The following is a 15,711-nucleotide window of genomic DNA, read 5'->3' as shown; positions in this document are numbered from 1 at the left end:
TATGGCCCTGTCCTGCTCCTTGGGAAGACTTTTCCATGGCTTGTGGCTCAATCCTCTGGGCTTTTGATTCTGCCAAAATTAACCTTCCTTTTCTATGTGACCTGTGTTTAGAGCTGAGTAGTTTTCTCAGCCTGCTTCCTGCCCATAGAAGGTTGGGATCCAGTGATGTCTTTTCATTCTGAACTGTTTCAGTTTCTTTCAGTTAAAGTGAATGAAAGTGTTTTATAAACTTTATTAGTTTGTTAGGCATCATTTTATAATAAACTTCTTTAGACAAAAGCCAACCAATATTTCTTTATTAGATATGCCCTTCTCTACCTTTGCCAGCTGTGAACCTGCTATGGGATAATACCCTGATGATTCTGAAAAGCCCAGCTGCTTAAGTGAGAAGGTCTATGAAGCATACCCCAGAGATTCTTAGAAATCCTACTGGACTTAAATATTTCAGAATGGTCTTACAGCCATGCCTTGAGATCCTTAACTTGGAGTCGTGCTTTACTGATGGCACTCAGGATTTGAGCTTTTCCTTGAAGCTATTTCATTGAGAATATTTTGCTGGGAGAGACTGGGAATGAAGAATAATTTTTACTTTCAAACTAAGCAAGTTCTAGCTTCCTCATGTTTTCTCTAAATTCTTCTGGAATACTGAATAGTTCCTTTTTAAACCTGTCAGTCTTCTCTAGTCTGTTGTCATAGGCATCTAGAAGCAAATTGGCTCCTTCTACCTTCTGCGGGGCAATCTCCCCAGAAGAGATTCCCGAATTCATTAGGCATCCTTTCTGTTTTCCACATGACCACAGGTGTCAGTGTTGCCAAACTTCCCACGACACTTTTTTTTTTTTTTACCCTCTTCAAACTCCCACCAACAAACTCCCTAGGCTTTGAGTTTCTTCTTGTTGCCCAGTCCCAGAACCAATGGCTCATAGTTTAGATTTTTTGTTTGGGCATCATTGCATTTCCAGGTACCAAATTCTTATGTATTTATTGCATAATTACTGACATCATTATCTTTTACCTACCCTCTCCTATAACTTGATATATTCTGTCTATTGCACACACACCAAATTAAACTACTCTTTCTTATTCTTTCTCTAGGTCTTTTGCTACAATGACTATGTGTTCTGAATATTCTGAAAGAGTTAAGATTTGTGTGTCAAGGAATCCCTAAGTCAAACATAATTGTTTACACCTAAATTATTTCCTAGGATTGCTTTCCTCAATCTCTTTTAATGCTGCAACTTGGCAGGAAAAAAAATTTGAAAGAGAAAAACCGAAGGAAATTAAATATAAGGACAGGAGAAAGGTCATAGGCAGCTACCTCTTTATCTTTGGTGGATTTTAGGAGTTGAGGAAATAACTTAAGAAGTGCTTGTTAGTTAAGTGTATCATGATAAATGGCTGTAGCATGGACTCTGGCCCTTTTTTCCTGTTTTTGCTTCTCCATTCTTGAATTCGCTACACATCTTCAACCTAATAGACTGGCAAAGCTGAGAGGTTGGCAGGTGAGTGTGGGCTGTGTATACAAACAACTAGTTGTTTCTGGGTTGCAAATACTGTTTTGTGTCAACTGGTTTTTGGTTAACTGTCTTAATTCACTACCACTATTTTCTCAGACCTATCAGGGCAGTTATTCTTGGGGAGGTAGCAGAATGGGAATGTTAGAGATGAAGGAAATGGAAGGAGAGAGAAAGGAAGCATACATATCAGAAAAAAATCACCTGGAAAGCTTATTTAAAATATACATACCTGGACTTCCCAGTAGGAATCATAAGAGAGGTGGGGGTTGTTTTCTAAGGGCTCTTCATAGTCTGATGGTATCTTCTTCAATAATTGGGCTTTTAATTCTATTTTATCAAACAATTCTGCTTGCTTTACAATTTTTTCATCTCATGGTTGGGCACTTGATTCATGGTCAGAATTTGATAGCAGAGAGCACCAAACAAGTAAGTTCTACTTCTTTGTGGGCCTCATTTAGTGCCCATCCTTCCTACCTTGCAGAGGAGTTTCAAATACTATAATGGATTGGAAGTACCTGAAAACTCTAAAGAGCCTTGAGCATCATTTCAAAGGGCCTTTGAAAGGCTTTCCTGTGGAAAAGGCTTTCCCGTGGAAGAAGCATTATCCATGTTGTCTGTGCTCCCACAGGTAGCACAATTTAAAATGACACTAAATCAGCTTCACTTTCCACTGCACACCCCAAGTGTGGGCAGCCAGCTACTCTGCATTTGAGAGTGACGCATTAAAACATCATGAAAGACTTCCAAGGGGGTATTCAAAATCCAGTCAGGAAACCATTAGCAGCTCTTCCTCTTCAAAGGAATAGATGGGTTCACCTGGCGTCCCGAAGATGATTTTTTTTGGAGAGGACCGTTAGGGTGTTTTGACTGTCCCCAGTCATGTGTGGCAGGAATAAAGAAGGTACATTTTTTCTCTTTGTAAGTTCAGGGAAAGAGGTTTTAGTGGACTGAACCACTGTTGAGAGCTAGACCTGCTTTTCTTAAAGTTGCCATCTGGCTTATTCAAAAAATATATCTACGTGGCTGAAGACTGTGGTTATCTGGCTGTGACTGTGGTGAGGAAAGAGGTAGATACAGTGGCACTAACCTGCTCAGACACTGGGATCTTAATGCCATTTGATCAGACCATTGGTACTTGTTCCTTTAGAGTTAGTCTAGCTAAGGGTGCATGGTTATCTCCTCTGGGCTGGGTAAGGTCACACAGGAGGAGTTGTCTTGGATCTTGCCCCAGAGTGTCACATAAGAAGGAGTCTGGGATGTCAAGGGAAGTACTTGCAAGAAATCCAACAATGGTGGGATGTCAAGGGGCTTGAAAGAAAGCCCAACTTTAAATTTCTGCTAAGACCAGACAGCATCAAACTTATGTTGCCATGACAGTACCAATGAAAATGAAATCTTTCTTAATCTTTGCTTCCAGTCTCTCTCTATCCTCAACCTGGAGGCGGCAGAGGTAGCCTAGTGAGTGACTGGGAGCAAAAGTGCCAGGTGGGGAAAAAGATATATATCTCATACAAGTATAAAGAAAAAAGTCATAGGGACTTTCCAAGTGTTTATAGGGGCATGAAAACAAAAGAACCAGCTCCTCAGAGCAAGCTTTAATGGCAGTGGCAGTAAAAATAAATTTATTTTCTGTTGCACTTTTGGAGTCTTAACTTGTTCAATGCAATGATTGTACAGATGCTTGTGTTAGAACCTAGGGGTGGAAGTTGCAGGCTTATTTCTAAGAAAACATGTGTAACCACAAGAGTTGTTCAAAAAAAAGTTTTTCAATAGAAGAATTTTGTTTGACTTAATTATAAAAGTTGTGATAGCTACAAAATTAGGACTCAAAAATATGCTATATAATGTTTTTTTATTGTCCGTGCTTATCAGTTCTTTTCTTCCTCCCTCACCTTATTTTACAAGTTACTTTTGGCTGAAGCTGATATAAATTGCCACATTATTCCACACAATTTCCTGGTCTCACCTCTACAGATAACATATGGATTTAGCTACTAACGTATTTTTCTAGCTTTCAGAAATGTGGACAAAAGTTGGAAGCTGTATCTCATTTCAGAAAACCTACTAACTTATTGAGCGAGAGAGATCATCCACCGATAATGAGGAAATAATCTTTTCTCATGCTGTGGACCACATTTTAATTCCAAGAGCTTATCTGATTAATTCTCAACTAAAATATGTAGACAGTAGATATAAAGATACGAAAGAATTCTAATTGGCACAACTTTCCAGAATCAGTGTCAAGGTAACAGTCTAACTGCTCATCAGAAGCAGAAACTGATAACAAAGTCTTTGAGAAATACCTTTCAGAGACTGGAGAAGTCTCTTATTTTGAAAAGTTCTTCTCTGCTGCTATTTTCAGACATTGAGTAATGCAAAAAGGTTTTTTAGGTGAACTCAGCTGACTACTTGTAAAAAAGTCAATAGTAGAAAAGGAGATGTAGAAATCTTTTTTCTTTTCCTTTCCTTTTTCTTTTTTTGGACCATTTGGAATTTTCTAGGAATGGTTTGGGAGCTTTTCCTTTAATTACACCCAGGCTTTCTTCATAAAAATGAACACAAGATTGATCTATTCTCTAACTTTATAGTCTTTTACTTTAAAAACTCCAGCCTAGTAGATGCATTTTTAGGGCGTATGCCCAGTCACAACCCTCTTTCCCTTAGAGCTGAACTGTCACTACCTACCCACATGGGCAGGCCTAACAAGAGTACATACAACCCTTCCTCTGGGGCCATAGCCAATCAGACTAGAGGTAAACTTCTAAATATGATGAGTCAATTTAGTCTTGTTTCCAGGAATTTGGAGTTGAGATTCAGAAATTCTAGTTGATTTATTCAGTTGTCTTAGTTGAATAACACAAATTTCTGAAGAGAGGAAGGAATTTTCTATTGTGGTGGTCATTTTGAGCCGCATTGGTTTCAAAGAAAGAGAAATAGGAATCCAACATGCTGGGTATATACCCAAAGGAATAGAAATCATTCTACTAGAAAAACACATGCTGATAGACAAAGTGAGGCGACCACATAGATGGACAGAATGAGCGCAAGAGTGTGAAAGGGAGACCAGAAGAGCCATTGTCTTGGTTTTGGATGGATTTCCTCTGATGTTCCTAGACTTTGCTAATGCCATTGATAGGCCCTTGATTCCATGGCAAACCTCAGGGTCATCATAACATTTTGTCCCTTTTACTTGTCCTTTGTCCTTTTTGAATTAAGTGGGTTTTATTATTTGCAACCAAAAAACAAAAGTTAGTGGAATATTCACCCAATTACAAAAGTAAATTTTGACAGCTCAACACACTCTTTGACTTCAATTGCTAGTGACTGATCACTTAGAAGGGTACTTGTAATGCCAACTCAGTAATCTCAAAGAACATACTGTTTATATCCCCACATTTCCATGGTTGTTTTCCATGGTCCTTTGTCTTGAATCCTCTGTAGAGCACACTCACTTATTATGTATCATTGCAGGAAAACAGACTTTAAGAATACATCATCAACCAATATTTATGTCTGTCACTGGAGCTAGGGGTCCTCTATACTATGTCTTCTCCTGTTATTACCACAGGAGTCATAAAGACCAAGATTCAAATCCTTCAGCCTTTCCTCAAATCCTCCAGGCTTTCCTCAGATGATGAAGTTCTGCTGATGTTAAAAATCAGTGTAGACACCACACCTTCCTCTCTAGACTTCTTAGTTCCTTCTGTTGCAATTTACAATGTAGCCTTTTAATTTAATTTAATTTAATTTAATTTTTTGAAATATAATTTTAAGTTCCAGGATACATGTGCAGGACATGGAGGTTTGTTACATAGGTAAACATGTGCCATGGTGGTTTGCAATTATTAAAAAGTCAAAAAACAATAGATGCTGGCAAAGCTGTGGAGCAAGGCAATGCTTATACACTATTGGTGGGATGTACATTAGTTCAATGACTGTGGAAAGTACTTAGGAGATTTCTCAAATAACTTAAAAGAGAGTTACCAATCAACCCAGTAATCCCATTACTGGGTATATATCCAAAGAAAAATAAATTGTTCTACCAAATGTCACATGCACTTGTATGTTAATCACAGCACTATTTGCGATAGCAAAGACATGCAAACAACTTAAGTGCCCATAAACAGACTGGATGAAGCAAATGTGGTACATATATACCATGGAATACTATACAGCCATAAAAAGAATGAAATCATGCCCATTGCTGCAACATGGATGAAGCTGGAGGCCATTATCCTAAGTGAATCAATGCAGGAAGGGAAAACCAAATACCGCATGTTCTCACGTGTAAGTGGAAACTAAACACTTGTGGACATAAAGACAGCAACAATACACACTGGGACTACTAGAAGGAGGAGGGAAGAAGGGGTATATGTGTTGAAAAACTCACTATTGGGTACTACGCTCAGTACCTGGGTGATGGTATCAATTGTATACCAAGCTTCAGCATCATGCAAAATACCCAGGTAATAAACTTGCACATGTACCCCATGAACGTAAAATAAGTTGAAGTTATTAAATAAACACATGTATTTTTTAAAAAATGTAGTGTTTGTCTCTGAAAGCAATCTTATTAATCATACTCAGATTTTGCACTTATTTATTGCCTACTGGTTTCCTCCAAGACTAGGAGCTGTGTTTAGATTCATCCTATATAATTGAGAAATTTTTTCCTTTTTCCATCTTTTCCTTGAATTTCTATCAGCTTTCATTCAATCGACCAATTATTACTGATCTCTCATCATGTTTTAGGCCATGTGCTAGACTCTGGCTATACAGTGGTGAATAATGAAAAATACTTGGTTTTCCTTTACTGGGGGAAATTGATATTAAGTATATAAATGAGCATAATAATAATTCACATTGGTGATAAGAGTTCTGAAAGCAAGTGAAAATATGGAAGACTACAGAGGAAACACAATTGCTAGAGGAGGTAGGGAAGGCTTCTCAGCAGAGGTGACATTTTGTCCATGATGGGACAGCTGAGGTAAAAAGCCAAAGAAGTCAGTCCCCAGACAGGGAAGTAAGGGTTTTGAGATCTTTAGGATTTGAAGTAAGGGTGGAGGGCAGTGAATTTTTCCTGTCAAACCCTGAGCTGGGAAAAATTTGGCATTTTGGAATATTTTAAGGGAAGCCAATGTGAAATCCATTTATAACAAGTATTTTACAGTACCCCTTTTACTATCCTGAAGTGAAATTTGCATGTACTTACATTCATCATTTCAAAAAAAAAATAAAATCAATATAATGCCTTAACTGGAATACAATAAAGAAACAAAAGTCAGTAAATATATTGCAAGTTAATAAGAGTTTTAATGTGTGAATTCTTGACCACAAATATTCTAGAAGGTATAATGAAGTTGTTAGACGTTTGTAATCCAAACATCAAATCACTATGAATGAAATACAGCATAGTTAGGTTGCTTGGTAACTCACATTTCATGAGTTAGGTTGCTATTGATGACATGATATTCCTACATGAGGAACAAATATTTGGTAATTTTCTGAATAAAATGAAATCCACTTCCCTTGATTAACACAGAAGTCATTTATATTAAATCCTTGTAAAAGTTATTTCTTAAATATAAAAATATAATCACATTCAGGTATTAAGTTTGGAAGAAATGTTTTAACTTACATGAATATTTAGTGGGATATTCTAAAGTTGTGTGGAATGAAGGTAGTTTCTTCACCATGCTAGCTCAACCCATTAAATGTTAATAGTGACCTCCACTCACTCTGATAAACAAGAATGTACTTCCCAGGGAATGTGCTACATCCTTAAGAGTCCCTGGAGTTAAGCCTTATGACTAATTGGAAGAGATACTCAAGGCAAGGCTGGAGAATGGGCAGGGCTGGGTCATCCAGAAAGTCTACAACCCAGCAGGCTGGTCAGAGTTGCGGGCCCCTCCTTCAAGGTCTCATGGGTCGTTGCATAAACTTTTAACTTTAGTCTTTTGGCTTTGTTTTATGACTATTTCTTATAAACAACATATTTTTTTCTGAGTTGTTTTTAGACTCACTTTAAGAGACATTTATCAACCCCTTGGGTCTCTAGGTTGCAAACCACTGTGTATAAACACAAACTGGAGCAGTGCCAATAAACAGAGGCTGCTCAAAATGTATTCGATAAGCAAATACAAATCAACTACTTTCTTTAATTTTCTTAAATCTTTTAGAAGTTATGCATCCTGATTTTATTTTATATGTGGTTATTTGTAAACGTTCTTAAATCATTATTGATATTTTCTGTAATTATCAAAATTAAGAGTGAAATAGTTTATTTTGAAACCTCTTTATTCAAGAGGGCTTCTATTCTTCCCTTATTACTTGTCTTTGTTAATCAGGTCTTGGGATTTAGATCTATTTTATAACTGAGACTTTGTTTCATTAAGAAACCTTTCTTTTTGACATTTACCTCTAGTTATATAACTAGATTTGCAATTATTTGGATATCTGATTTTAATTGGTCTCCATGTTCACTGCCTGTTCTTTTATTCTGACTTTTCTGTTCCTGAGTTGTTAATTATATCTCTTCTTCTGTTTGTCTTCAAATAATTTTTTTCAAGAGGGTTACAAAGGTGGCATCTTTCTAGAGACCTTGTATTTGATCACCTTCGGTAAGAGGCCACTTGGATAAGTATTGAATTCTTGGGTTACAACCCTTGAATAATTAGCTCCTGAAAACCGAAAGTTGATTTGAATAACATAGCATTTTAAAGAACACCATTTCCAAGAACACTGTTATTTACACTGTTTCAAAATGTAAATTTTTCAAAATCGATTTTTGTTTCAGCTTCTGTATGTGGAGCAACTTATTTATTGCTAGATATGAGATGCCCTATCCCATCTCTCCCTTAGAAGATCAGATACAACAGAGACATCAGAGGGTTTGGCAGTCATTTATTCTTTCATTTATTCAACCAAGAATACAAAGGTGTATGATTCACCTAACTTTTATTGAGCAGTTACATTTTTGCTTATAAACACTATTTAAAAGAAGAGAAGGTTATGATCCCTGACATTTAAGGAATTTACTATCTGGTTGGAGAGAAGAAATCTATAAAAATAACTGGAGAGCCAATTTTAGGGCAGGATACACATAAACCATGTCTGTAAAGCAACGAGATAGATGTTTCATGCTAGAAGTAAAAAACTAATATCTATGCACACTTAATATATATCAAAGTCATAAAACTACTTATTTATTTACTTTTGCATTTAGTGTTTGCCCATCTCTGTTTAGGATATTGAATACCTATCTAAAAGTGATTAAAATTGAGTGAGGAACTCAGAGTTTATAGAACAGTGAGAAAGAATCAGTCATAAGAAAATGCATCTGGAGTAAAACTGGATAGTATAGACTTCCTGGAAAGGGCAGATATTGATGCTACCTCAGTGTGTTATTTGAGTAGATACACAGTTAAACAGAAAGGATGTAAAACCTCAGACTGAAGGTAAAGTGTCACTATGTTTATGATTTTTTTTCTTTTGTTGAGTACAGGGGACTTTATTGATGGTACATGACAAGGTGGGGCTCCCTAGGCGTCTCCCATTCTTCAGGGGTCTGGCATTGAAACGGTGTTGAAGGGAGAGTCTCAGCATGTCAGGGACAGAATGTGGCAGGGACTTGCTAGCAGCCAAGGGCCTCTTTTCCTGTTGTTTTCTCACTGGGGATGATAGTCTAGGACAGTGTGGCACGGACTTGCCTGCAGCTGAGGGCCTCTGTTTTCTTGTTGTGTTCTCACAGGGACTGATGGTCTAGGGGGCTCTTACTCCTTGGAGGCCATGTGTACCATAAAGTCTACCACCCTGTTGCTGTAGCCAAATTCATTGTCATACCAGAATATGAGCTTGACAGAGTGATCGTGCAGGATAATGCCAGCCCCAGGGTCAAAGATCGAAGGGTCAATGTCACTGTTAAAGTTGAAGGAGATAACTTGGTGCTCAGTGTAGCCCCACCATGCTTTTGAGGGGACCCTTCCATGCCTCCTTCATTACCTTCTTGGTGTTACCATACCTGGCAGGTTTCTTTAGATGGCAGGTCAGGTCCACAACCAACATATTGGCAGTGGGGACACAGAAGGCCATGCCAGTGAGCTTCTCATTCAGTGTGGGGATGACCTTGCCTTGGCAGCACTAATTAATTGCAGGGATGATGTTCTGTAGAGCTCCATAGCTGTCATCCCAGTTTCCAGAGGGGCTGTCTTCATCTTCTGGGTGGCAGTGATGGCATGGACTGTGGTCATGAATCCCTCCATGATGCCAAAGTTGTCATGGATGACCTTGGCTGGGTGTGCTAAGCAGTAGGTGGAACAGGAAGCATTACTGATGATTGTGAAGTTGTTTTTGTTTTCCTCATGATTCACACCCAACACAAACATGGGCCATCAGCAAAAGGGACGGAAATCATGACCTCTCTAAGTGAGCCCTAGGCTTTTCCAAGGTAGTGATGATGCTTGTGGATTCCACAACATAATCAGTACTGGTATCCCCCTGTTTGATTTGGATGGGATCTTGCTCCTGGAAGATAGTAATGGGATTGTCATTGATGACAAGCTTCCCATTCTCAGCCTTGATGGTGCGTGGAACTTGCCATGGGTGGAATCATACTGGAACATGTGGACCATGTAGTTGAGGTCAATGAAGAGGTCATTGATGGTGACAATAACCACTTTGCTAGAGTTAAAACTAGTCCTAGTGACCAGGCACCCAGTAAGGCCAAATCCATTTACTCTGGCCTTCACTTCAACCTTCGTGTCTCAGGGACATGGCTGGCACTGGACAAGATGTGACTGTCTGTAGAATGGGAGGAGCAGAAAGCCTATATTTATGATTTTTATATAATTGCATCAGCATGGAAGAACTGTTGGTGCCTAGTATGCATCTTGCATATTTGGCATCTAGAACTATTGCTTGATTTAATTGCATTTCAATCTAAAACTTTGTGTTTTTTTGTAATATTAACATTTGGGGGGATTGCTGCTCAACTGCTCTTCACAGAATAGAACACAGAGATGGTAGAATTGATAAACTGTAAACTAATGTGGCTGAATCTTTTGTAATGGTTGATTTTGTGTCACAGGGTGCCCAGATAATTTGGTTAAACATTTTTTCTGTGTGTGTGTGTGTGAGAGTATTTCTGGATAAGATTAACATTTGAATTAGTAAACTGAGTATAGCCGATTGCCCTGCACAATGTCCCCAGGCCTCATCCAATCAGTTGAGCATTGAATAAAAACAGAAGGCTGAGTAAGGAAGAATTCGCTCTCTCTGCTTGACTTCCTTTGAGTTGGGACATCAGTCTCCTCCTGCCTTTGGACTTGGACTGAGACTGAAACTTACACCATCAGCTCTCTTGCTTCTTGGGCCTCACACTTGGACTGGAGCTATACCATCAGCTCTCTCTGAGCCTGCTGACTCTCCTAGCTTGCAGATCTTAGGACTTGTCATCCCTCATACTGCATGAGCCAATTCTTTATAATAAATCTCTCTCTCTCCCCCACCCCCAACACACACACTAGTGGTTCTGTTCTCTGGACACATTTTGTATGGAGTCTAATACATATTTTGTATGGCATCTAATACACATTTTGATATGGAGTCTAGAGGAAAAGAATCTTAAGAATGAGCTTTCTGAATTGGTTCTGGGGTTTTGGAATTGGCTCTCAAATGTAATTGGATTTAGAGATGCTCATAACTCTATTTCCAGTAGTAAAAAGAGCATTGATAGTACATGTTGTGCTCTGGTGATAGTGATACACAAAATAGCACCATTTGATGCTCTTAACCACTTCCAGGAAGTAAAGATCTGAATGACTGTTTATATGATACTTTCTAACATTTTTGGCAAACTAATGAGTATAATGAGATTGGCTGGTTGCTCCTATTGTCACTAGACAGAGTGGGAAAAATAAAGGATGAGCTCAGGGATTTGAATATGATAAAGATCAGTGTCCTAGAGGCTGATGGGTGGATCATAGGAATCAATTAGCCTGTTTACCTGAAAGGGTGCTTGTACCAGGTGTTAACAGACTGGGTGAGTAATTTGAGGGACTTGCTCCAATATTGGGAAAAATGAAAACATGAGGCCCTCTTGGAAAGTTTTTAAGAGCAGAGATAAGCTTTGTTAATCTTTGAAAAAAATGCACATCCATGGGCTTGGTACCTTTTTACTGGGTAAAAGGTACTTGGTACCATTTTACTGTGTTCAATAAAGGCTGGTTAAACTGGGCCACATTCTTGATGATGGAGCATTTCCCTTCCTGTTTAGGCTTTTCAATGGCAATAGAATTGTCTAGTAGCTGAAGAATGAGTGCTCAGGTGCAAATTCTGGCAAACTAATAAGGAACGTTTATTGATATAAACTTGCCTTACTCCAGAATAAGTATTTTTTGGCTGGCAGTGTTTTTTTATTTTATAGTTGTCTCGATTACTAGCAATAAACTTAGGGCATATAAATTCTAACTTGGTTTTAACGGTAGGAGAGTATATGGCATGAGATCCCTCTCCTTCAATTTAAGTAGGATAATCATATTAACCAAATAATCAGGCTGTTATAAAATATATTTTAATAAAAATATCCCCATACCAAAGAATCCCTTTGGTGATTAATAAAAATTTGGTATAATGAGGTTGTAATCTCCAGCTCAGTAGGAGGGAGGGAACTACAATGGGAAGTATTGAGATTCTTCAACCCCATCAGGGAACAATTACAATAATAATCATAATAACAATAACAATAACAAAAAACCCAATAGTACTTGCCATTTATATTACGCTAGAGCCAGAAATTCTATACAGAGGGAGGGTGGCACCCTAGTTGGAAGGAGGTAGTAAGGCTAGGAGACACCTTGAGGTTGAATTGGTATAGCACGTTACCTTTGACTGAGAAGATGACAACTGTTAGGATCAAAGAATGGGTATGCGCCAGGCGCGGTGGCTCACGCATGTAATCCCAGCACTTTGGGAGACCAAGATGGGCGGATCACCTGAGGTCAGGAGTTTGAGACCAGCCTGGCCAACATGGTGAAACGTCGTCTCTACTAAAAATACAAAAATTAGCTGGACATGTTTGCGGGCACCTGTACAGCTACTTGGGAGCCTGAGGCAAGAGAATCACTTGAACACGAGAGGTGGAGGTTGCAGTGAGCCGAGACTATGCCATTGCACACTTCAGCCTGGCCACAAGAGTGAAACTCTGTCTCAAAAAAAAAAAAAAAAAAAAAGAATGGGGTGGGGCAGGTGAGTGGAGGTGAGGAATCAGGATGGGGGTGACACATATCAGGCTGCCTCAGTCTTGTGGGCTGAACTGTTCTAAGCCAAGTAGGCACCTCACTACCAAATGAAAGACCCAGTGATGATTTTAAATGCATTCAATCCAAGCCTGTGCCTTTGACAGTCAGTTTTCTCTAAGAACTTATCCGTAATGTTGACCGGATACCCAACTAATTATCTTTGGTCACTTAATTAATTAATTCTTACAAGAAGTTTAACACCTGAACCCTCTTCTCACTCCCCACAAACTACTTCTTTATGGCTGATGCATGGTGCTTTGCCATTTCAGAACTTGAAATAGTTTATTCACATCAATATGCCTATTGCAGATATAATTCCTGTATAGTCTTTGTTCAAAGAAAATATTATTTGTTCTTTAATTTCTGTTATGTCATTCTCTCACAGGATGGTGCTAGCATATATAATACTGAAACACCAAAGTCCTCCGTGGAAGTTAATGAACTTCTGTGAGTACACTTTACGTTATATAGGAAGTTGTTTGGTAGCAACTAGCACATATTTGGGTGACAAGGGGTTAATATGCTTCCATCTACATAAAAGTTCAAAGTTTGATTATTATGCATTGCATACCAGGGTGGATGACAGTAGTTTTGATTTTGTCAGGATAAATGTGTTCTCCCTGCTCCAACCATTATGCCAAGGATGGCCTTATTCTAGAACCTCCAAATTCCGTTTTGAACATTCCTAGTCATCATTCTTAAAATTGAAATATTTTCTACTAGTACATGAGCTCATGAGAGCTTTCATAGCTGTAATTAAAGATGCATAAAAGGCATGTAACACTTTCAACTCAAGTCACATGCTGGTCTGTTCTATCAACTATTCGCAAAAGTTCTCCTGATTGGTGATTAAAAGTGGATTAACAATTTGAGTTTCTTTCTTCAGGGTTATCAGATTCTTCAGCAGAGTATTTGAGCCATGCCTTGAGGCACATACTTCAAGTTGCTGCATCCAGTTTTAAACTCCAGATTGAGCTTTACATATTAAACGTGCACATTTGTTCTCACATTTTTGAGCTTTGCCAGGGGCTCCCTCTCTAATTAATCATCCCGCGGGTTTAGGAAACTTCTGCCCAGTCCTTTCTGATTTGTTAAAAGAAAGAGAGAAGGTTTTAGTCTGAAAAAGGCCTTTTCTGATAAACGTCACATTATATGGATTTTTACATTTAAGTACATTTTCTTTTTAAATCTGGTGGCTTTCCCAAACTAGAAAGATGGAGTGTTTGCATACATCCACCATTCACCAACATTAACAGAAAGAAAGCTTGATACAGTAAGGGAAAGAAACAGCTATTTAATAGTTCTTTTATTTTCCATTCAGATCACATACACATTAACCAAACGAGGCCTCACAGCATGGAATCTGATATCACAGCAATGTTTTCAGGAAGCAATAATTGAACACTCCTCATTAAAAAGGTTCATAAAAGAATCCTATTAAAACCAATACAAATAATAAACCTTGAAAATGCTGCTTTAAATTCCAAGAGGATGGTGAAGATCTGCGACAGTAACAGTCTTCCTATTCATAGAGTGATTTTGAAAATCTTGTGGGCTGAATTTTTCCAAGCCAAGCAGGCATCTCACTACCCAATGAAAGACCCAAGGACTATTTTAAATGCATTCAATCCAAGCCTGTGCTTTTCACAATCAGTTTTCTCCAAGAATTTATCCCTAATCTTGACAGGATACCCAACCGAAAGGCTAATTATTTTTAATCACTTAATTAATAGGTAATTCTTACAAAGAGCCCAACACCTGAACCCACTAAGTCCTCTTTGCATGGGCAAATCCAGCTGGTTTGATGCGCTAATTTCACTAAACGAAATTTGGACAAACTGTATGTTACCGCAAATAATGGTAAATGTATCCAATTCAAAAACAGTAATAAAAAAGTATTTTTTTGTTCCCCTTTTAATCACAGAGGCGGCTGTGGTAGGCCCCAAATGCACAGGGCATATGGCTCACCTCATCACCCCAGATGGTGCTGCTGGCCCAGCCTCCCCAGCGTCCACCCTGGCAGTCTGTCCTCATTTCCTTGGCCCTCACCCCGTCTCCTCAGCCTTCCAGCTGCACTGCTATTGTATGCTGCTCTTTCTCGACAATCTCCTTGTGTTTTCTGTGATGTCTCAGGATGTTTTCTTCTTCTCAGGGGTTTTCCAAGCTTCTTCCACACTCAGGTTCTCAGACCTGTTTATTGTCTGGGTTGTGAAGGAGATCAAAATTCATATGGACAGGCATTTGTGTATTAGCCAAGAGTTGCTGATGCATTACTTGATTATAAGTCTCAGAGAAATGGGATGAAAGATCTTAGATTTTTATACATTCTGGTTCAATGCTTTCTCAGTTCTTCTGATCTGAAAAGAATAAAGGACCCCTTTCAGCTAAGCACTTTCTGTTTTATTTCTTATAAAGCCATGTAGTGGCTGTTATTGCCAACACAGCAGTCATTTAATAAACCCCGAATGTAGCATTTCTTCTCATTCGTTTCAGTGAGTGCTGTTCTTTTCTGTGTTTATTTTTTATTTTTTTTCCATGCAATATTTCTTGCACCCTCTTATTACTCCTCAGTCTTTGGATTCTAGATCAGTGGTTCTTAAGCTTTGCCTGCATCAGAATACCTAAAGGGCTTGTACAACACTGATTGCTGGATCTCATTCCCAGAGTTGCTGATGTGGTAGGTCCAGGTGGGCCAGGGAATTTGCATTTCTAACATATTCTCAGGTGATTCTGCGGCTGCTGGTCCAGGAACAGCACTTTGGGAACCGCTGCTCTTGAGAGAAGAGAAACTAGAGGTTAAGTGTTTTAGCTTCAGGGTCAGTTGTAATCCCTGCTTCACTACCCTTCTAGCTGGGTAGTCTCTCAGCTGATAAAGCTCCCCCAAGTTCAGTTTTTTC

The 15,711-nt window shown here is 38.7% G+C and overlaps 1 long non-coding RNA gene across 1 annotated transcript in view; it reads left to right on the top strand.

Moving 5' to 3' along the window:
• Positions 1-15,283, top strand: part of LOC135970427 (uncharacterized) — a 34,235-nt gene extending 18,952 nt beyond the window's left edge. The window contains exons 2-3 of the long non-coding RNA XR_010586103.1: positions 13,200-13,261; positions 13,701-15,283. This is a non-coding gene — a long non-coding RNA (uncharacterized lncRNA). The remainder of the gene's footprint in view (positions 1-13,199; positions 13,262-13,700) is intronic.
• The last annotated feature ends 428 nt before the right edge of the window (positions 15,284-15,711 follow it).

The sequence above is a fragment of the Macaca fascicularis genome, chromosome 4 (assembly GCF_037993035.2).
Source record: "Macaca fascicularis isolate 582-1 chromosome 4, T2T-MFA8v1.1".
In the NCBI taxonomy this organism is placed as follows: domain Eukaryota; kingdom Metazoa; phylum Chordata; class Mammalia; order Primates; family Cercopithecidae; genus Macaca; species Macaca fascicularis.
The sequence above is the reverse complement of the archived record's forward strand: the minus strand, read 5'-3'. Positions and strand labels throughout refer to the sequence as shown.